The sequence below is a fragment of the Triturus cristatus genome, chromosome 9 (genome assembly GCF_964204655.1).
Source record: "Triturus cristatus chromosome 9, aTriCri1.1, whole genome shotgun sequence".
Taxonomy (NCBI): Eukaryota; Metazoa; Chordata; class Amphibia; order Caudata; family Salamandridae; genus Triturus; species Triturus cristatus.
The window spans coordinates 389214385-389222349 of record NC_140592.1 but is presented as its reverse complement, the minus strand read 5'-3'; the positions used below and the strand labels follow the sequence as shown (position 1 = coordinate 389222349).

General features: G+C 45.2%; 1 long non-coding RNA gene across 1 annotated transcript in view; it reads left to right on the top strand.

The window, feature by feature from the left end:
- Positions 1 to 3396: 3396 nt before the first annotated feature.
- LOC146798009 (uncharacterized) overlaps positions 3397 to 7965 on the top strand; it is a 114912-nt gene continuing 110343 nt past the window's right edge. Inside the window, exon 1 of the long non-coding RNA XR_014968586.1 lies at positions 3397 to 3552. This is a non-coding gene — a long non-coding RNA (uncharacterized LOC146798009). The remainder of the gene's footprint in view (positions 3553 to 7965) is intronic.

The following is a 7965-nucleotide window of genomic DNA, read 5'->3' as shown; positions in this document are numbered from 1 at the left end:
CGCCATGACCGGTAAAATGCTGGCCACAGCAGTTTTTGTTTTGTTTTTAAGTCGAGCCTGAGCAGCGCATGCGCTGCTGTGTGGCATACAGTATTGGCGAATGCACTTGAAGGCCCGCCCACTCTCCGCCTATATTTTTCATTGGCTTGTGTCGTTGTCCTTCGTAAATGCTGGCTTCCGAGTCGTTATTAGGCTTATTAGTCCCTCTTTGGTACCGCCTTGTCTGCATTTGTAACCTCCCATAACGACTGGACCTTTAACTTGTGTTGGCACACGGTCTGCGTTATGTAGTCGGTGAGCACTATTCGATTTAAAGCAGCGAACACTTCTGGCTTTCTTGAGGTTTTTTTTTAAGATGCGCTTTTTTTTTCAACAGCGGGCCAAGCTGGGTCAACAATTGTGCTGTGCATTTCTTTTATTCTGAATCATTAGCACTGTTCGCTGACCACCAGAATACAAGGTCACTCACCACACATGGGCGCACATGCATTACAATGCCCTGCATAAGTAAAACATTTCAAAATACCCTGATAGCTGCAGTCGACAAACCTTGGTACGGTAACGTGTTTACACTTGTTGTCCTCGCCGCCTCCCACCCCCTAAACTTTCGCTATTAAGCGCATTCTCGTGCCTTTCCGCAGGGTACATTAATCAATACAAGCTTTGAGCAAGGCACTGGTGGGGCTTGCCTATGGCTACTTCAGAGGGAGGAGCAGCCAAGCAGTGGGAAGGCAGCTCTTGTTTATCTTTTATACCGGTCCTACCTTTGGTGATTAAGGCTACCTGACAGTGCTCCATCAGAGAAGCGTGAGTCACTTTTATCGTCTGCCTCAAACAGAGAACTGTCCATCAGCTGAAATACACAGATTGTGCCTTAAAGGTGGGCAAGCCCTTACAGGGTCTGGCTCTGTCTCAACTTGAGGTCCCTGAGCTTGGAGCCTGGAGCCCTACAAGAGCTGAGGCTGGCCTCTCCCCCTCAGTAAACAAACGGAATAGCGGAAACCCTTCCTCCACTTCAGTCTCCAGCTGTACCTTTATAGTGCTGTGAAAAGCATTGGGTTTTTGTATTCATTGGCATATCCCAGAATTACAAACAGGAGGTCAGACGTGTTTGAAAAGGCTGTATTATAGATACCCTCCCACCTGTTTGGCATGCTCTCTGATGTCCATTCCCATAATGCACGGGGTGGGGAACCAGAAATGACCAGATCCTGGAGATGGACTGGAGCGGGCTAGCACAACATAACCAGAGTAGTGGCTGCCATTTTAGAAATGTAGAAATGACATGTACATGCTTTTAACACCCCCACCATGCACACACACACCGTACAACCACCAACTCTCCCTCCCCATCCCTGACAACCTCTCTGCGGACAGCGCAGTCTTGCTCTTAGCTGAGTTATTGAGTCCTGGGCAGATGAAAGTGTTTGTCCAGGGTCACTCATTGTGGCAAAGCTGGAAAACCAAGATTGGTAATGTTTTGACCCAAGATTAGCAACCCAGTGCCTAGATCTCATCTCCTCCTGTGTACCGCTCCGGTGGCTCGTGGCTGAATAACGCAGCTTGCCTTTATTCGGTTGTTTGTCATACATGTAAATCAAACCAACCCATTATAATGAGCTTTATTCAGTTGTTTGTCATACATGTAAATCAAACCAACACATTATAATGAGCACTGTGCGGCCCTGTCAGGGCACTGAAACTCTGCACGATTGTTGCAATGCAATACAACACATCGGTATACACAAATATAGGTTATTTATACACACATGTATTTCCTGCACTGCAGTTTTCATTGTTAAAGTGCCTAGGAACAGTGCAAGCACTTCGATCAGCTGTACCAATATTTGTAAGGAAAGGTCTAGGATTTCGCCCAGTCATGTTATTTGTGACGTCTTTTCGAAAGCTGCATAAACAGTAAATGCATATAGTGTATACATTCCATATCATTGTCTTGCTAACAATATTTTTTCGCAGGAGCTATGGGTCAAATTTTAGTAAGTTATGTTGATAGGTCAGCGGGTACCTGCACGTTACAGAGCGATGCGTATAAACTGGAGGACAAAGGATCACAAGCATTTGCAATGCAATAGGTCTCGTATTTGCAAGAGTTTGAGCTCTCATTATGAGGCTTTTAGGCCCTCCTTGGTAACGCCTTGTCTCCTTTTGTTATTGCCCATAAGGACTGGACCTTTTACTGGTGTTTTTACATGTTCTGCATTATAAGTCGGTGACCACTATTTTCCTTAATGCTCTTCCCCTATTCCACCCACGACATCGCAGCACACCACACGCTTACTACTGTATTTATTTAAAATACTGTGCGGTCCCATTTAACAATAGCGGCCACACTTATGCACTTATTTAATTTACAGGGCGGTCTGATTTCAGTTTAGCAGCCGCACTTATTTAACCCCTTCGGTGCTCATGACGGAACGGTTCCGTCATGAGCGTCGGTTGAGCTGTGCTCATGACGGAACCGTTCCGTCATGACCACGCCCGCGCAAGCAGCGCTCAGCACAGCGGGGGAATCCGCCCCGCATGGAAGGGGTTAATTATTTATTTCACAGGCGGCCACTTTCACATTAGCGGCTGCGCTTATTTATTTTATTAATTAATAGTGCTTGCCACTTTCACTTTGGCAGCTGCGCGGAACGCTTTCTAATTATTTTATTTTAACTTTGTGTGAAAGCGCACCATATGCGCTTTCACTTTAACATTGTTCGTGCCCCTTTCTTTAGACTCTGCTCACTGTAACCTGAATACCATGAGCAGCGTCTAAAATAAATGGGAGCGGCCAACATTAAAGTGCCCTCGAATTTGTGGGTGTTTGAGCTATTGGCATTAAAAATAACAATGCCTTTTATATAAGTTTTGGGTTTAAAACACATATATAAAAGGCAGTGTCATTTACAATGCCAATCACTTAAACGCTCGCAAAAGCGAGACCTATTGCATTAAAAATGCTTGTTTGACTTTCAACCATGCTCCACAGCAGCCACGCACAATATGGCTAAAAAAGATTACAAACACGATAGACCTCGCATAGGCAAGACCTATTGGCTAATGCTTGCTTTTATCACCTCAACCAACATCCAAGCCCTCGAAATAAAGCTTTAAATTGTTCTGTTGCCTACTCCAGCTCCTGTTAAAATACGACTCACAACTCCCTTCCGAATCTACCATCGCAGTATGGGGGTGGGCGGTTGAGGAGATGGCACCAAGTAAATCAAATTTCTATTTCTATGTTCTTCAAAAATGTCAGAAATACCATTGTTTTAAGGCTTGCCTCCTGATCGACAGCCCCCCACCCCAGCGTTGAATTGGTTACTCTTATATCCCTTCCTACCCCTCCTCTTAGCTTATGTAAATGGATTCGTCGGCCCTTGCATGGGCGGACAGGCATGGCCTTTTAAATTCGTGTACGGAGCATGCGCGAAGTTGTTCACGTAACGAATTGTGTTGCTGCTGGAAGTGGAGCTTCTTCCGTCTGTTCTGTAGTCGGTGAAACTGTCCTGTAGCCATGCCGGTGAAAATACACGTTATCTACTGGTAAGACGGCGCGGTTTTGGGTGGAACTGCGCCAAGATGGGGGTGTGAAACGTGGCGGCTCATTCGAGAGCGAGAGTATTACTTACTCGCTGTGTCTCATGTAGGCAACGAACATTTATCTGATATTCCAAATCGAACGCACAAAATTCTGCATGTGGCAGTTTAGTAGATAATTTAGGAATATGATTTGCATTTTATGTTTTCAGAACTTGTTAGCCTTCTGAGAGAATACCTAATCTAAGCAAGATACTGTTCTGCCTTGTAGTGTTCTACACTTTAATCAGCTGTCGAGGACTTAGTGAAGAAAATACTATAACGTTGTTCCTCCGTGCAAAGGGGTCTGGGGTCAGTGATCGTGGGGCAGGGTCAAATATGTGATTACAAAGAACAAACTATTCTAGAACTATTTTGTTAGCCTTCCACATGCCCCCTCACATGAAAAATAAATGCAAGTGAATCTTATCAGTGGGAACTTCATTATTTTACGTTATGTTGGTAATATGATCCCTGCAGTCTATGTGGAACAGAGAACCACAAAAATCAATCTTGGTTGGTGCAGTGGGGAAGTATGACTGGTGTATTTTTAGTGCTACGAGGTTCCAGCCTGTGAAAGCACTCTAAATAGGTCAGTCTTTATTTTAAACTTTAAACGGTTTATTTATTTTAAATCGTATAAAACGGGCTGCAACAAAAAGCACAATTTTTTTTAGGTTTAAGATGAAACTAAAAAAGCGATTTCAAAATATAGACTTTGATAACACAATTAAACTGTATTTAGTGCAATTTTTAGGTCTCGCTGAGTCAGCGCGCTTGCGCTCCTTGGAGAGACTTTAGTAAGGGCTTTAAAAAATGCTACAGCTTGCAGTGCATGTGCACGGGCGTGCGCTTCAGCAGAGGCGCCATATGGCGTGATTACTGCTGCGCGCGCACCACTCGCGCACATGCACTGCAAGCTGTGGCTGGCGGTAGCATTTTTAGCTTGCTAATCGCGGCACCGGTGCTTTACTTTTAACATTAAAAGTAAAGCGCCGGTGCCGCGATTATAGCAAAAGTAAAGGAATAGAAACAAACATCTATTTCTTTACTTTTGCTATAATCGCGGCACCCACGCTTTACTTTTAATGTTAAAAGTAAAGCATCGGTGCCGCGATTAGAAAGAAAACAAGCATTGGCATAGCCAATAGGTCTTGCCTTTGGGACCTTATAAGTGTTTAGCCATGCAACAGTTGCATAACTAAATACTTATAAGGTCCCAAAAGTGATTCCTATTGGCTATGCCAATGCTTGTTTTTATATGCATCCATTAAAAGTACAAACTTATTTATTGTTCAGCATGTGACACAGCATAACCTTAAAAAAAAAAAAAAAATACCCTTGTCATCACTAAACTTCATGTGACGCCGTTGAAGCTAATTCCGTCTTCTAGGCATCCTTTGCATTTGCAGATTAACCAGTTGCACAGGTTTGCTTTTCTTTCAGGCACCCTGTCAAGAAGGCGTGTTTCAGCGGAGGTGTCACTAGACCAGGGAGTGCCTCAGGGCTCGGCTCTTAGCCCTACTCTTTTTAATCTATATATGGCCTCACTAGCAAAAGTGGTACAGTCCTATGGGGTGGAGTTGGTGTCGTACGCTGACGACACCCAACTGCTCATCTCCCTATCACAAAACACCTCCAACACCCCCTACAATTTCAAAGCATGTATGCAGGCCCTAGCTGAATGGATGGACGCCCACTGTTTAAAACTCAATGGCTCTAAAACGGAGGTGTTGGTGGTAGGGGGAAAAAGGGAAGACTGGTCGGATGAATGGTGGCCTACTTGTCTGGGTCCTACCCCCATACCTTGTCAGGAGGCAAAGAATCTAGGGATCTGGATGAACCCTGCTCTCTCTTATGATGGCCACATTAGGCGTCTTGTAGGCAAATGTTTTGGAGTGCTAAAGACTCTAAACAAAACGTTAGACCTCCTCCCTCTATCGGCCAGAAGAACGCTAATGCAGGCACTAGTAACCTCGCGTTTAGACTATGGTAACGTCTTGTTCCTAGGGTCCACCGAAGGCAGCATAGGTCGCCTACAAGTCATACAAAACTCCGCTGCCAGACTGGTGCTAAGAAGACCCAGGAGAGCCAACTCAAAAAAAGCACTGGATGCGCTTCATTGGTTACCTGTAAAGAAACGGGTGCGCTACAAGTGTCTCCTCTTCTGTCACCGCATCGTCTGGGACAGATCACCGACATATCTCAGAGACTTAATCAGCAGATATGAACCTACCAGGTCCCTTCGATCAGAGGGCGCCGGACTGCTGAAAGTACCTAGAACTAAGAAGGCTAGAATGGGCGGACGCTCATTTGCACTCCAAGCAGCCCAACAGTGGAATAAACTCCCCTGTGCAATGAGACTGGAGAGCAACGAAACGCGGTTTAGGTCCCTGCTCAAAACTCATCTTTACTCATCTTAATCCGGTCGGTCTGTATGCTGAGTTCTTGGTTAGTGTTAGCGCGGGGACACGCCGTGATGGCGTTACTGTGCGCTCTACAAACTCGATATTATTATTATTTTTTTGTTTAGCCGTCTGTTCCTCCCTCTGCTTCACAGCACAGGAGACCCTCCCTCCCTTCCATTTCAGCCAAGGCATCTCAGCTGTGGAAATTAAACGTCTGGACACTTGTCTTGGAGATTCTTCCTGCACGGCGGTACTGCATGGTAAACTCAACTGGAAGAAAGGCGATGCAATGATTTTCTTAGTTTCTCCAGTTTCATCCAGCTCCCAACAGCAGTAACAACCTCCAGAGGCCCAAAACTGAAGCAGACACCTCCTGGCAGGTCAGAACTCTCAGCAGTAGAGTTCAGGGGAGCTGGGGCTGCAGTCTTTTGTGACCCTGAGACTTCAGAACAGGAGGCCAGCACACACAGGACCCTGGAGATACTTCTTCTAGCAGGTTCCTCAAAAATGTTAGTCTTTGTCCTTTCCTTGGCAGAAACAGCAACTGCTAGCCAACCCCGCACAGCAAAGGGGCAGTAATCCTCCTCACAGCTCTCCAGCTCTTCTCCTTGGCAAAGGTTCCTCTTGAGTCCAGAAGTGATCGAAATTCTGGGGTTTAAGGTCAACTACTTATACCGCATTTTGTCTTTGTTCCTCTTTGTGCAAGAGTTTCTGAGCCAAGTCCAAACCAGTTCTTTCCTCACTGGTGCAGCATTGTGCAAGGGAGGCCAGCCCTATTCAGGTGCAAGGAAAACTCCTCCCACTACTCTAAATGTAGCCAAGGTCTATTTAACTTCGATCAGAGTCATCCAGGAATTCCCAGGCACACCTCAACCCTCTCAGTGGCTGTCTACAGTGAATGCACATCCCCGTCACCTAAAAACCAGACAGTCAATCCACAAACCGGCAGAGGCACACAGAATGGTTCAACTAGAAAATGCCTACTTTCTAACAATTTCATTTTCCAACACACAATTTAAAAACCATCTTTACTAAAAGATGCATGAATAAATTCTGAGGAGAGAGCCTAAACATTATTCTTTCATCTTGAACTACAACTTATAAGATGTTGTGAAGTATCTCCCATTGTATCCTGTGGAACATATAGCCTTTCAATAGTGAAAAACAACATTGGCAGTATTTCACTTTCAGGATATGTCTCACACACACCAGCACATGTCCTACCTTTTACATACACCGTGCCCTGACCATGGGTGTACCTTGGGCCTACCAGAGAGGTGTCATGGATGTAAGAAAAGCTAAGGTTAGGGCCTGGATAGTGGGTGCACTTGCCAGGTCGACATGGCAGTTTAAAACTGTGCACAGACACTGCAGTGGCAGGTCTAAAAAAGCCTATTCAGGGCTACTCATATGGGTGGCACAATCAGTGCTGCAGGCCCACTAGTAGCATTTGATTTACAGGCCCTGTCACACTCAATGCACTTTACTAGGGACTTCGCAGTAAATCAGATAAGCCAATCAGGGAGAATCAGTTGTAAAACACAATTCACACAGGAAGCACTTGCCCTTTGACAATGATCGTCAGTGGCAAAGTGCCCAAAGTATCTCAGCCAGCAAAAACGAAATCCAGCACAGCATAAAAAATACAGGGGGTAGAGGACGAAAGCCAGGGGAAACAACGCCAAAGATGCCAAGTCTAACACTCGCCATGTAGTTGTACGTTTTTGCTAGTTCCCTTCCTTTTGAAATGTACCCGGTTGATGTGGACAATTCCAGACAATGGGAGAGGTGTTGAGTGATGTTTTTTTTTTTTTGTAGGAAAGCCTTTGCCTACGTGCCGGAAAGACCACTCAAGCTAATACTATCCTACTCATCTTGTCAGTCTTTTGCGCTTCCACCCTGGGTAGTTTTTGCAGCAAGAGAAGGAGAAAATGTGGCATTAGAGAAGAGCATGCCTAGTGTAACTACATAT